The sequence below is a fragment of the Mauremys reevesii genome, linkage group 4 (genome assembly GCF_016161935.1).
Source record: "Mauremys reevesii isolate NIE-2019 linkage group 4, ASM1616193v1, whole genome shotgun sequence".
Taxonomy (NCBI): domain Eukaryota; kingdom Metazoa; phylum Chordata; order Testudines; family Geoemydidae; genus Mauremys; species Mauremys reevesii.
The window spans coordinates 2,804,990-2,819,637 of record NC_052626.1 but is presented as its reverse complement, the minus strand read 5'-3'; the positions used below and the strand labels follow the sequence as shown (position 1 = coordinate 2,819,637).

Here is a 14,648-nt window from a genome sequence, read left to right as displayed (position 1 = left end):
GCCTGGGGAGAGGGCTCAGTTCTGGGTTGGTGACCCTGTGGCAAAGGGATAGGTGATTAAAAGGCTTGTCCTGAAACTGCAGCCCTAGAAAGGGAACAGAGCTGGTTGGGCTGGGGAGGCTGCCAGAAGTAAGCTTCTCAGAGACTCCTGGTAGAGGTGGCCATGAAACCACAGGACACAGGGTTAGTTAAAGGACTGTTTTTTTTGTTTTTGTTGTTTGTTTTCCCCTTCACAATAAACCTGAAAGGAGGCTAGATGTGGCAGCATATGCTTGGAAGTTGGGGAGAAGCCATGGCCTGTGATAGGGACCAATCACTCATGTACCACCTTATCCAAAGTGAACATAAGAACAGCCATACTGGATCAAACCAAAGGTCCATCTATCCCAGCATCCTGTCTTCCAACAGCAGCCAATGCCAGGTGCCCCAGAGGGAAGGAACAGAACAGGTAATCATCAAATAATCTATCCCCTGTTGCCCAGTCCCAGCTTCTGGCAAACAGAGACTAGGGACACCATCCCTGCTAATCTTGGCTAATAGCCATTGATGGACCTATCCTCCATGAACTTATCTAGTTCTTTTTTGAGCCCTGTTATGGTCTTGGCCTTCACATCATCCTCTGGCAAGGAGTTCCACAGGTTGACTGTATGAAAAAATATGAAATATGAAAAAAAATACTTCCTTTCATTTGTTTTAAACTCACTGCTTATTAATTTCATTTGGTGACCCCTAGTGCTAGTGTTATGAGAAGGAGTAAATAGACCTCAATCATATCCCCCTTTGTTATCTCTTTTTCAAGCTGAAAAGTCCCAGTCTTAATAATCTCTTCTCGTATGGAAGCTGTTGCATACCCTGTGACAGTGTACCCCATAAGGCTTTATGGTGGGTGCTTATAAATGTATGTATGATGTATGGCTTCCACCTTAAGAGGGTCGGGGGATATTTTACCCCCCCCCCAGTGTCCCAGAAAAGGGACTTTGGCTGCCCCTATCTTGCACTTAGAGGGCTTCACAGTCAGCCCAGCCTCTTTGAGCTTTGATAGCACAACTTCCAGGTGCTCCTTCTGGTCACCCCAGGTGTTGCTGAATACGGCAATGTCATCTATATAGGCCCTCGCATGATGCTGCAGACCATTTAACACTCTGTTGACCAGTCTCTGGAAGGGTTGAACCAGCATTTACCAGCCCAAAAGGTAACACTGTAAATTTATAGAGCCCTATATCAGTGAGAAAAGCTTATTTTTGTTGTGTCTCCCCCTCCAAAGGGATCTGCCAGTAAACTTTGGTTAGATCAAAGGTACTGAGATACTTGGTTCGGCTCAGCCCATCCGGCATGTCATCAATTCTTGGCATGGGGCAGGCATCCGTTACAGTGACAGCATTGAGCTTCCTATAGTCTACACAAAATCTAATGGTGCCATCCCTCTTGGGGACCAAGACCACAGGGGAAGCCCACGCACTGTCAGACTCCTTAATCACCCCCAAGTCCAACATGCTTTGTATCTCAGCCTGAATTTGCTCCTTCACCTTGCCGGTGGCCCTATAAGGCCTGGAAGGAGGAGGTTGAGTCCCTTTCGTGAGGATCCTATGGGACAGCAAGTGCGTCCTCCTTGGTTTGTTGGAAAATACTTCACTGTACTTCTGCAGCGTTGACAACGCTTCCTTCCTTTTGAGTGGTGTCAGCTCACTACAGATTTCTATACTTTCCAGGGTTGACCCGTCTTGGCATTCAGCCATCAGATCAGTGAGTGAGTGTGTGTGCCTCAGTTTCCCCTTCAACACAACAGATAATGTTTACCCTGGCCACTCTACTGTGATAGGCCTTGAGTCTGTTTAAATGGACCAATTGGGGTACGCACCATCCAGGGGCTTTTTAACTTTATAAGTGTCCTCATTCGCCACTTCCACCACTTCAAAGGGCCCCTCCCAGGAGTTTTGCATCTTGAACTTTTTGGCAGGGCCAAGTACCATGACCAAATCTCTTACGTCAAAAGTGCATTTACAAGTATTTTTGTCATACCAAGCCTTTTGCTTGGCCTGACTACTCTGGAGGTTGTTTTGTACAATCTCCATCATGTCTTTCAACTCCCTCCTGAACCTCTGGACATACTCAGTCACGGGTTCACCTTCCCTTTTGGGGGACCCAAGAGTGTCTGACCCAGAGGGGAGCCCAGAGAGGGAAGCCCAGATGGAAGGTGAGGGGGGGGCCAGAGAGTCCGCCCACCTTTTGTAGGGAGGGACTTTCCCAGGCAGAGGGTGAAAAGTCTGCATTTCAGCTGCCAGCCCCCTCTCCTGTGGATCAGGTTTTAAGGGAAACCCGAGAGTCAGGTCTTCTGGAGGAGGGGGTCCATCCAGCTGACCTGTTGGGAACAGAAAGTGAGGTGCCCAAAGGGGTCCAGAGCACCCCACTGAAAGATGTTGTTCTTGCTACACTTGTAAGAGATAAAACTCTCTCTCCAAGACAAGGGCAGGGAAGTCTCTGCCTGGGTGGAACTTCACAAGGGAGTGGGGTCCAGCCCCGAGAAATTCCAGAGGGAGGGGCCGAGGGCAGGCATGGTTGTAGTACACCCCTTCCTGGCCAAAGACCCAACCATATGCCTGAATTAAAAGCCTTCCCCAAAGAGGCAGAAGAATCTGCATCAAAGGGTCTACCAGAGAGCACAGAGAACTGGGAAAATGCAATAGACGCTAAACAAGTCAAATTGAGTGAACGAAGCCTGTCCACCGTAGATTTGCTGTGAACCTTGTGTCTTTTGCTAATTCACCTATGGGATAAAACAAAAGAATTCATACTGGTGGTAAACCCTTTAAAGATGTGGGACATACCTGCTTTGTGGAAGAAGCTGTTGTACATGCTAGGGATGGTGATGAGACAGCCCCACCAGCATGTTACTTTTCAGCCCATACCTGTAAAAAGCAGCAAAAGCATAACAGGACCATGCTGCTGTGTAGAAGGGGAAACTGAGGCACACCACCTCATGGCATTGGTGACTAAATGCCAAGACACCTCCACTTTAACAAGTGGTTCCAAGTAGTAACAGACAGAACAAAGTAAGTCACCAAGCAAAAGAAAATAAAAGGCACAAATCTATGTCTAATCAAACTGAATACAGATAATTTCCTCACCAGTTCCAGAATGCTCCCTTTTACAGGCTAATCTCCTTTTAGCCTGGGTCCAGCAATCACTCACACCCCTTGCACACTGTCCTTTGTTCCAGTTTCCTTTCAGTATCCTGGTGGGGGTGGAGAGGCTCCTTCTTTAGCCAGCTGAAGACCAAATGGAGGGGTCTCCCAGGGGTTTAAATAGACTCTCTCTTGTGGGTGGAGACCCCCCTCCTCACCCTGTGTAGAATTCAGTCACAAAATGGAGATTTGGAATCACATGGGCAAGTCACCTGCCCGTGCATTACTCAGGACTTGCAGGGAGCAGCCATTACCCACATGCTACCTTGAATGTCCTCAGGTAGACTTCTTAGGTGGATTGGAGTCTTCCAAGCTCTTTTGTCTGTTAAATGCTTCCTGATTGAGCACATTCCTTTCCCAGGAAGTGACCAAATGTTCTAACTAAGGCTACTTAGAAATCAAGCAATTATACAGCCAATGTTCATAACTCTGACCACACACATGGTGCCTGCATCCAGCCAGGATGAGCATAACCAGTAGATCAGAACCTTTACATAGACGTGTTACATGGCATATGCAGCAAAACACTATTCCAGTTACATCATACATGCATTTATGAGCACGCCCCATAAAGCCTTATGGGGTACACTCTCACATACCCCTCATAATTTTTGCTGCCCTTTTCTGAACTCTTTCCAATTCCAATAGACCTTTTTTGAGATGGGGTCGGGGCGGCTCTAGGCACCAGCAAAGCAAGCACGTGCTTGGGGCAGCCCATTTGCAGGGGCGGCAGGGATCCAGCCTGGGAGCTGAGACCCAACAGGGGGCCCTGGGAGCTGTAGTTCCTTGGTTAGCTCCCTGCCTATAGAGCCAGCCCTGGAGCAGGGAAAGAACTACATTTCCCAGCATTCCCTTGGCTACTATCAACAGGAAAGGGAGGGGGAGGGAGTGAGGTAGCTGAGAGCTCATGCTGCAGCCTGCTGGGAGTGGAGAGCTGCGCTGTGAAGGGCAGGGGGACCATATGTTAACATTCAAAAAACCGGACACTCCACGGGGAGGGAGGGTAGCCCCGCCCTGCCACCATCCACTCCCTCCGACTGCCCCCCACAGAAACCCCACCCATCGGACCCCCCCATCCCCTGATCACCCCCTCCCGGGACCCCTGCCCCTAACTGCCCCCAGGACCCCACCCCTATCCAACCCCCTGCTCCCGGCTCCCTGATCACCCCCTTCCGGGACCCCTGCCCCTAACTGCCCCCCAGGACCCCACCCCCTATCCAACCCCCCCTAGTCCCTGTCCCCTGATCACCCCCTCCCGGGACCCCTGCCCCTAACTGCCCCCTAGGACCTCACCCCTATCCAACCCCCAATCCCTGTCCCCTGATCACCCCCTCCCGGGACCCCTGCCCCTAACTGCCCCCCAGGACCCCACCCCCTATCCAACCCCCCCTGCTCCCTGCTCCCTGATCACCCCCTCCCGGGACCCCTGCCCCTAACTGCCCCCCAGGACCCCACCCCCTATCCAACCCCTAATCCCTGTCCCCTGATCACCCCCTTCCGGGACCCCTGCCCCTAACTGCCCCCAGGACCCCACCCCTATCTAAGCCTCCCTTCTCCTTGTCCCCAACTGCCCCCTCCTGAGACTCCCCCAACTTCCCCCCAGGACCCCACCCTCTACCTGTCCCCTGACAAACCCCTGGGACTCCCATGCCTATCCAACCACTGCCTGTCCCCTGACTGCCCCCAAACCTCTGCCCCATCCAACCCCTGCTCCCTGTCCCTTGACTGCCCCCCTGGAACTCCCTACCCCTTCTCCAACCCCTCAGCCCCCTTACCGTGCCACTCAGACCAGCGTGTCTGGCTCCGCTCAGCGCCAGACACGCTGCTGCCATGCTCCCCCGCGGAGCCCACAGCCCCCCACCTCCCCCACCTGCCTTCCAGATTTGAACACCTCAAAATTCAGGAGTGCTCAAGCTCAGTTTGGGCAGCTGTTACTTCATTTCTCCCAAATCAAATATCCTGATCCACTGTAACTTGCTGTAGAAAAAGTAGGATAAAATTGAGCAAGAAATGCTTCCCAGTGGTTATTAGGACTAGAATTGCTATTTTCAACAGCCATTGCCTTTGTTTTGTTTGTTTGTTTAAAAGGAAGACAGTGATATTGCATTGGCAAATTCCCCATAGAAAGAAAGAATGGAACAAAAGAATAATAAAGGCACCTCAACTTTTCCTCATTTATGGAGGACAGTCTTATAATATGCATCCAGATATCCTCCAATCACACAAGCTGAAAATGGTTCCACTTTACTGCAGTTCTGTAACCATATGGGAACCAATCCTGTCTGTGTTTTGTGCACATCCAAAATTCCTGATGAATGACCTGCCCTGGGCGCAAGTTATCAGTGACCCAGGGCTGGGACAGCAGGAGGGTGCAGGTGTGGGGGGGAGCCCAGGGCTGGGGCGGCAGGAGGTGTGTGGGTGGGGGGGCAATGGTGGGGGGAGCCCAGAGCTGGGACGGCAGGGGGGTGGGGGGAGGGCACTGGTGGGGGGGAAAGAGGGAAGCCCAGAGCTGGGGCGGCAGGGGGTGTGGGTGTGGGGGGAGATCCCAGGGCTGGAGCTGCAGGGAGGTGCGGCAAGGAGCCCAGGGCTGGGACGGGGGGCAGCCAACATTTTTTTTGCTTGGGGCCAGCCCTGCATGGGGTGACCACGTCTGGCCGCAGTATTCAGGATATGCGCATACCATGGATTTATCTAGAGGCAATATGATATTTTCTCAGGAAAAGGGGAAAGTTAGGCAATCCCATTACTGCTGGAAGGGTTTGGAACTATTAGGGCTTTCTGAAGTCGGAGTGTGAGACTATGAATTAGATAAACTCTCCAGTACAATGTGTGGTAAAGCAGTACTGTGCTGTAACAATTCTTCATATTTCTATTTACTCAAAGGCACTGGGGAACATGAATAGTTTGGTGATGGGTTTTTGTGCCGTTTCCCATTTATTTTCATTCCCAGGGTAGGTGATGAGTAGATTTCACTCCTCCAGGGCACTAAATTGACCCTTTTGACTGGTTCATAAAGACCTAGCAACTCAGTCTTAATAAAAATAGACTTAGGAGACTCCACATACTTTCATTAGAGCTGCAGCAGCTATTTGGGAGAATTGTGAACTCTAGCAAACAAGTCACTTCCAGCTGAAGAACTTTGACTTGTAAACTCCCTGCTGCTCACCTTTTAAATTTACGTCCAGCAGAGAGACCGCTACTGCTGACACTGAGCACTCTGCTCCAGACCCCCCACTTCTCCTCTGAAGCAGTCAGTAGAAGTCAGAGTAATGGAGTGAAAACAAGCAGCGTGACCCTGAATGCCAAAGGACAGATGAAGCCATATTTCATGGCTCTAGGATAGTGTTATTGAATCTGGGAGGGATTGTAATCAGGGTTAAAAATGGTGTGATTCTGCCCCTGCAAAAGAGAAAAAGAGAGATAAATATTTAAACTAAATATTGATTTTAAAATATGCATTTTCTTTTCCTGCACTGCTGCCTCAAAGCCAGATCAGGCAGATGTTAAGCTCCCTGTAAGCATGTGTGAATTTGGTGAGCCCGGTGCAGTTATCTTTTTAGAAGAGTTTACTCATCAGGTGAAATGTATCAAATTCTCCCCTGGGAGTTATCGATCCTTTGCTTCGGGAGTACTATTTTAAGCAGCTTTCTTCTAATAAGTGATAGCATACTGGAAATGATCATGTGTCTTCCTTCCTGGCTTCGTGCCATTGGTATAATTAAAAAGGTTTCATATACTGGGGTGAGGCGGTAGGAGAGGCTAATCTGTCAAAAATGGGTGGGTCATTTTTCATCCAGTAATCCTTCTTGGTTTGAAGAGAACACTTCTCTGTGTTTCTGGTTGTTGGGTTTAAAGTATTGGCCACAGTTAACGAAAAAAAGGAACAACTTTGCATATCAGAGTTAATAGTAATCTAGGTATAATCCTCCGCCTTAAAAGGAAGGCTGCCCTTGTCAGAAGCTGGTACAAAGGTAGCTCTGAGCATGAAGTGGTGAATACTGCATTAGTAATAAATTAAATTCACTTTCACAAAAGGAGCTGATGACAGGATTTCCGTAAGTTATTATAACTGACACTAGACCTGCTGCTCTAACACACATGAACTGTTTTTTAGCTGCTGAGCTGAAAACCAGTGTTGGCAGACAAAAAAGAGCCACTTTTATTTCAAGTTTACAACTAAACACTAATTACGAGACAGATTTTAAAATTACCTGGGGGAACCTTTTATGAAAGGCCTCGTGAAAAGCACTGTGAAATGATACTCAATTAATTAAACCACCAAGAGTTACACAGTCAGACCCAAATCCTACTCACCTCGCTCAGTTACGCTGTAGTGGGGAAGCCAATCAGATTACTCACATGAGTAATGTGAGCGGGGTTTGGCTCTTTGTTCAGTACTAGTCACTTCAAATCAATGCTCTTACTTCTAATAGTCGTTCTCTTCTCTTGCTTTCAGTTCCAGCCTGCCTGGTAATTCAGCTAACCCCTCCTGAGCGCCACTGGTTCAGTCACAGACCCCCTCGCTAGCACTAAATGAGACTGCCTCTGCCTGGAAAGTCACTTCCATGCGCTTCTTTGCCTGCTGCAAGGCGCGGCTGTCGGATTCTGGCAATCCAAGCTTGGCTTGCCCGGCAGTTGCCGAGCGCTGTAGAGGCAGCATGCTCACACCTGCTGACTCAGGCCACTCCTCGTGTCCCTCTCGGCATCCCCTCCTCAAGCCCGTGCTCTGCTCATGGCTCACAGACTTGAGGCTGGGCAGGTGGAAGCTGGGCAGAAGGTAGGATCCTGGGCGGGACGGGGTGTGTGCTGGGATCCATAGGTAGCAGCCCACAAGGGAAGAGCCAAGCCCCTTTGTATTTGCTTTCCTGGGGGCCTGTCTCCTGTCTGTGATGGCCTGGGAGGGGGGATTGTTCCTCGCCCTGGTTTGCCCTTTGTGGGCTGTTTAAAGTGAGTTAAGGAGTCTAGAACCTGCAGGTATTGGGTTGTGTGAAAACCAATATCCGTTATTGCTACAAGGTTGGAAAGAGCCACGAGGGGAGTAAACTCTGATCTCTTCCTTCCCGGACTGTATGAGCCAGAAACCAGTTTCTGCAACGCTTCTGGTACCTCCTTGTGACTGGAGCACTTAGCGTGTGCTTGAGCCCTAGCAGCAGCACTCGTCATCACTGCTTGTCTCTTTTGCTTCTCCCAAAGGAAGAGCCATTAAATCCAGGGAACGTAGTTTTAAAATGCAATTCAGTAGAATTACTCAGAGTCAGGTACTATGCAGGGTGAAGGTGGAGGACTCTGCCCTGTAATGCTTTACCAGTGGGTGTAGATATGTTTTTAAGACCAGTGTTTTGGAAGCCATTTTGAAATGGACTGGTCAGTAGAGTAGAGGTTATTCAGGGGATTATAGTTTAGAAAAATGTCCTAAGATAGAATTCAATGACTTGTTGTGTATGTGTCACTGCCTGTGAACCTTAAACATGAGTCACTTTAGTCTGATTTGCCATTGCAATGAGAGGAGAGTCCTTTTATTTCTCAGGAGGAGAGCTGCAGTCACAAGAGATCCATGCAGCTTTCACAGATTTATTTAGGTCAGAATCTATTGAAAAATTTAATATTACAACCAGTCAGAAACACTTTTAAAGAGGAATGAGATTGAACAGACACAGCGTTACTTTGTTGAAATACAGGCACAACCAAACAATCCTATGGGAATATATCTTTTGCAAGGTACTACCTTGGGCTTTAAAAGAAGCTTTAAAACAAAAATGGGGACACGTCTGAAATAAATGTTACCTGGATTTAATTTGACTTGCTTTAGAAGAAACAATGAAGGGTTTTTCATGTTTGATGTCTCAAGGATGAAAAACATCATAAGGGAAATGTTAAGATTAGAAATCCGCAGGAAATGTAATTAAAGCAAATTCTGGAGAAAAATTCAAAAGGAGATAAACTTGTGATATGGAAAACAAATCCAGACAGATGAGGATTCTACAGAGGGTGAGCAAAAGATATTGTAACAAAATCAGCAATTAGCAAAGCAAGGTGAGGCTCGTATTGAAGCATTCAACAGAACTCTGCCTCCGTGACACCAACCTGGCCTGAGTTGGTGATCACGAATCAGTCAGTCTAGCCACCAGTAAAAATCTGCATTCTCTGCCCGCCTGCCCAAAGCAAGAGAAGAGATAAAGAGTTTGCTACCTGCTTCTGCCAGTTCCCTTGTTGGGAGCCGCAGGGTGGCTCTCCTTGTCTGGAAAAGTGTTGTAGACTCCTCATCCTGTGCTTGTTTTAATAACTTACTAGGCAAGTCTCTCACTTTTCCAAAAGTGACCAGTCTGTTTTTGGGTACCCAGCTTGAGACATCTTAAAGGTACCTGAATGATGCTCAACAGTCTCTGAAAATCAGATTCCTCTTAAGCGATCTCACTTGGGCACAAAAAATCACTCACCTCTTTTGACAACTGAGACTATCATGTCTCCCTCTTCCTAGATAGATTAAAAATGTGTAATGTGCATTACTCAAATCTGTGTTGTGCATGATGGAGGTGTTACAAGCAGGGTAGACTGATTATAAAATATAGCCATAGCATGAGACCTGTTAAGATGCATATGTTCCATCAGACTTTAGTAGCTGACCCATAAACCTAATAGCTAAATCCAAAAGTTGCTTTGTTTGGTTCCTAAACTTGCTGAGACACATTCTAGACATTATCAAGCATTTCAGATTTTATCATAATCAATACCATGAGCTACAGCAGAGGCTAGAATGTCTGCATTGCCTGTCAACTGTGGTGAACATTCTAGGCTGGAGAGACTCTTTCTGCCAGCATATATTTATCAGTACTGGTTTTTTTGCCTGCTGCATTGTGAGTTTTATTTGTAACTCTGATACTTAATTTCCTCTGTAGATCAGCATAAAGACAGACCTTCCTGTTCCAGTGTGTGGCTATTTCACTCCCACTCTGTGAACCCCAAGTTGCCGGGAGCAGAATCTCCTAGATTAGTGGTGCCCAAACTTTTCCACTTATGCCCCCTCTTACCTGTAATGGAATGTGTTCGCGGCTAGGGCCAGGCTGGAGCTGGGGGCAAAGCGGGACTGGGTGTCACTCCCTCCATGTCCCCTGTTGGGGCAGGCCTGAGCCCTGCTGTGCCCCCCTGGGTGTTCCTCCCTGTGCCCCACAGTTTAAGGACCACTGTCCTTGATGGCCCTTGGCTCAGGGTTTTCCAGTCTGTGTCCTGGTAGAAGTAGGGTGGGTCCAGCTGTTAGAAGGGTGGCTCTGAGGACAACCTGGCCGGGAGAAGGGAAGGTATTTTGGAAGGTATAAATGTGTTGTAGCCAATCGAAATCTTGCCCGGTCTGTTAAGGGCTGTATATAATGAAGGATGAGGAAGTTGGATTAGTTGCAGAGAAGGTGCAGCTATTAATATTACTATTGTTACTATCACAAAGACTCTGCTCAGCCTGACGTTGCCTAGGCTTGTGGAACCTGAGGCATGCTTAGTGGTCTGACATGGGCATTAGCAGAGGTATTCTCTGACTGTCACTACGACCTCTCCTTTATAGCGTGGTTAGACCTGTGTTAGTGACTTGGTAGCTGGTGCTAATAACCATTAAATTCATTCTGATAGCTTGGACTAGCCCTTGGTCTGACTACGTCTTGATGTATTTCGTGAAAATGGCCAGAAAAGGGTTCTTCAACTGCAGCAAAGTACTTCCAGTGACTGCTCCTCTTCTGTGGCCACAGCCTTTATCGCATGAGTCAAAGGGCTTGTCTAAACGGAGATGTTAGGGGGCAGCAAGCTAGCTGCTAGGGCGTGAATTGGACGCTCCCTAGCTACTCCATGTTAGAATCGGAACAAACTCTACACATGGGCTGCCTATTGGACTGTATCCTTTTAAATTGATTCCAGAAGGATTTTTACAAATCCGCAGACTTCTCTCTGCCATGAAACTGACTTAAGAACTTTATTCATATCTCTATGTATAATGATCACTAACCATAGCAACTTTCTCTTCCTTTTTTATTAATAAATCCTAGATTTAGTTAATAAGGATTGGCTGTAAGCGTGAATTTGGGTGGCATATTCATTGAACCGGCGGGTAATGTGTCCGATCTCTTACGACTGGTAGAACCTTATCTATGGTGAATAAGGTTTTTAGTAACCCTCCCGATATGAGACGTGGCTGTCTGGTGGGAGCCAGAGGCTGGATTGCTTGAAAGGAACTGTATGTTTGTCGTCTTGGTGACCAGTGAGGCACTACAGAAGCTGTTTGGTTACTGGCTTGGTGAAATCTAATTATAGAATAAACCACCAGTTCTGGGGATCATCTGCCCTATTCCGTGTTGTTTGCCCTGATTGAGCATTCTCACTATAGCCCCTAGTGACCACAGTCACATCCCATGGGGATGCTCTTGCTGCACAGGGAGAATACCCTAAGGTGGTTTAACTTCCCAGGCTAGTATTCACAAAGGCACGTGTAGTGTGTTCGGAGCATCCACACAGGGCGCTAGTGGGGAGTAGCTAGGGTACGCCAGCTAGAGTGGGCTTCTCCCCCATGTAGACAAGCCAAAAACTTTCTCTCTGTAAGCTCTCTTAGGAAGCTTGGCTGGTAGCTCCCCTGGAAATGAGATCAATGTTGCCTCCCCCCTTTTTTCCTGTGCTTAGTAGCCATCCTGTATCTCTTTCAAGTCCTTTAGAAGAAGGCTGGTGTGGCAGGTGAGGCACTGGACTAGGACTCCAGGGACCTATTTATTGTTCTGCCACAGACTCCCTGTGTGACCTTTGGTAAGGCATTTAATGCCAAAGCCCCTTAGTTCCCCTTCTGTGGAATGGGGTTAATAGCACTTTGTTTCTCTGCCTGATCTGTTTATAGTGCCTGCTCTTGGGGGGCAGTGACTTTGTCCGGGTCTGTGCAGCGCCTGGTACAATGGGGCCTTGACTTCAGCTGGGACTTCTGGGTGCTATCACAGTACATGTGTTAATGATTGTGAAGGATCCCAGCAGGTGCTGAGTGTGTGGGACAGTGCACTCCTGTTCAGTTTGAATTCCCCTGTTTTTCATGTCCTCAGCATTACTGATGCACTTGCTCCATCTGAGAGTCTGTATTTGTTCCAGCTTGTAAATGAGTTGTTTGACAGACACTGATGCTGGCAAGATGTGCTCCCACCCAGGTTAGGCACATTAACTGAGACCATCTTGGTGTGTCTCCTACAAGCCAAACAGAAATGACTGCTGGCTTGCTACCTGTCGTACCTAGGAGGTAAAAGCTTTCAGTACACACAGCAGAAGCCACTTCAGCCCAACAATGTCAGTTTAATGGATTATTCCTGTGGGCCATAACATGTGTGAAATGCCATGGTGGCTGTGAAATACAGGAGCATGTTTGCCACATCCCAGGTAATGGATTCATAGAGGAGGAATAGTAAAATCAAGGTACCGTGTCAACTTCTGATCACATTTGTCCTCTGATGGAACACTCTCGATCCAGAGATCGGGAGGGAATCCTTGCTGCTGCTTGGGAAGCTGAGAGCCACCCTGCTTTTAAACTATATCACATGTACGTTATAGGACTAATTGCCATCCAGCCATGAGAAGGCAGCGTGAATATAGCACTGAGCCTCTGTTGGAGGGAGGGTGCCCATGCTGGTATTCAGGAATCACTGAAGTCATCGGCATGTAAAGCAAGTGGCTGTTGAAAAGTCATTGAAATTATACCTGGAGGAGGGATGGGAGGGGAAGGACAGAGTGGGGGACACTCTTTCCACCTGCATTCTCCTGTATGCCATAAAGGCCTCTTTCATCTACAGAGAGCTGCACTGCATACTAGATATGCCAACAGCAAAGTAGCTTTAATACTTAACAAACCTTGGTAAAGAATAGCACAAAACACAGCACTAAATTTTAAAAGCAGATGGAGCTGGATTCAGACTAACTGGAGCCTGGGTCCACTAAAATTTCAGGCCCTCTTGCTGAACGGAAGAGATCAGCCCCAAATTCATATGATTTCTATGACTGTAGTACTTTGAGTTCCCAACTGAGATCAGGGCCCCTCTGCGCTAGGTGCAAGCACCTAGTAAGAGAGACTCTAACCAAACAGCTTAAAATGTAAATAGCCAAGGAGGTGGGGAGAAGGGAATAAAACCACTCCCTTGTTTACAAACCAAGAGCGGATGTACAGGGATTTAGGGTCAGATACCACAGTGACAGACATGGTGTAAGAAACTGAATAGAAATTATGTCCTATCACGCAATGAGGATGAGGAGAACAACACTTTTTCTATTCCAGTAGTGTCTCAGGAGGATGTTAAACAGAAGCTACTAAAGTTGGACACTTTTAAATCAGCAGGTCCAGATAACGTGTGTCCAGCAGCTGGGTGAAGAGCATTGGTGGACCCTCAATCGGTCTGGGAGCACTGGGGAAGTTCCAGACGACTGGAAGTAAGTTAATGTTGTGCCAATATTTAAGAAGAGTAAATGGGATGACTTGGGTAATTATGGGCCTGTCAGTCTGATGCTGGGCAAGATAATGAAGTGAACTGAGAGTGGTAGGCTTTTTTTTTCATTGACTTAGGGCCACTCAAGTGACTGACTCTGATTTATGCTAATGAAGAGGATTACTTAACCCTCAAGAAGCACTATCACAGGATTAGCAATAACAGTAGCTAGTTTTGGAGCTGCCTTTCTGGACAAGGAGTAAGTATGTGGTTTGGAAATAGAACTGCAATTGTCCCCATTCATAGGCATGTGGAAGTACTCACAATTCAGAATATGAGGGGGTCTAAATAAACATAGGGTGTGATTCCCACTTGCATAGACATACTGTGATATAATGTACCCCTTCATTCACACCCTGCACACTACTGTAGAGATCTTTTTACAACATAGGCCTTGTAAGGTATCATTTGAAAACTCCTACTTTGCTGGTCAGTACTGTCCAGATCAAATTTGTGGCAACATGTCTGAAGTTATGAGAGTCCCTTGCTTGGTGTTATTAACACATGTTCCATACTGAGATTGGCAAACAGGTCTGTCTGAAACAAGAGTGTGTGCTCTGCTTAGTTTGCATTGAAGTAGTAAACAGTCATCAAGCAGGAAGGGAAACAAAGGAAGCTCGAACAGGTGAGGAAAATGCAGCAGGGAACACTCTTCCACATACACTTATCTCCTGGTACCCAGCTGGAAATGTTTCAGGAGGGGGACTGAAACTATAAAAAGGAGGGACAGACATACACCAAAAGACCTCTTGCTGCCCCCTGATTCATTGGAGCTGAAGGACAAAGGAATCAGCCATTGGACTGGGGGGGAGGGGTCCTGACCTAAGAAGTTTGGTCAGTAACGCTGCTGAAAGTACGGGGTGAGAGACCTTTGCTTTGCATTTAACATAGTTTAAGAAGTTAGACACCAGTAGCCTTAACATTTTTCTTGTAGCCATTTCTGACTTTTATGCTCCATTACTTGTACTCACTTAAAATCTCTT

The 14,648-nt window shown here is 47.5% G+C and overlaps 1 long non-coding RNA gene across 1 annotated transcript in view; it reads right to left on the bottom strand.

Annotated features, from left to right (window-relative positions):
- Window positions 1–6,535: 6,535 nt before the first annotated feature.
- The window catches only part of LOC120402823, a 29,364-nt gene continuing 21,251 nt past the window's right edge, over window positions 6,536–14,648 (bottom strand). Inside the window, exon 3 of the long non-coding RNA XR_005597310.1 lies at window positions 6,536–6,580. This is a non-coding gene — a long non-coding RNA (uncharacterized LOC120402823). The remainder of the gene's footprint in view (window positions 6,581–14,648) is intronic.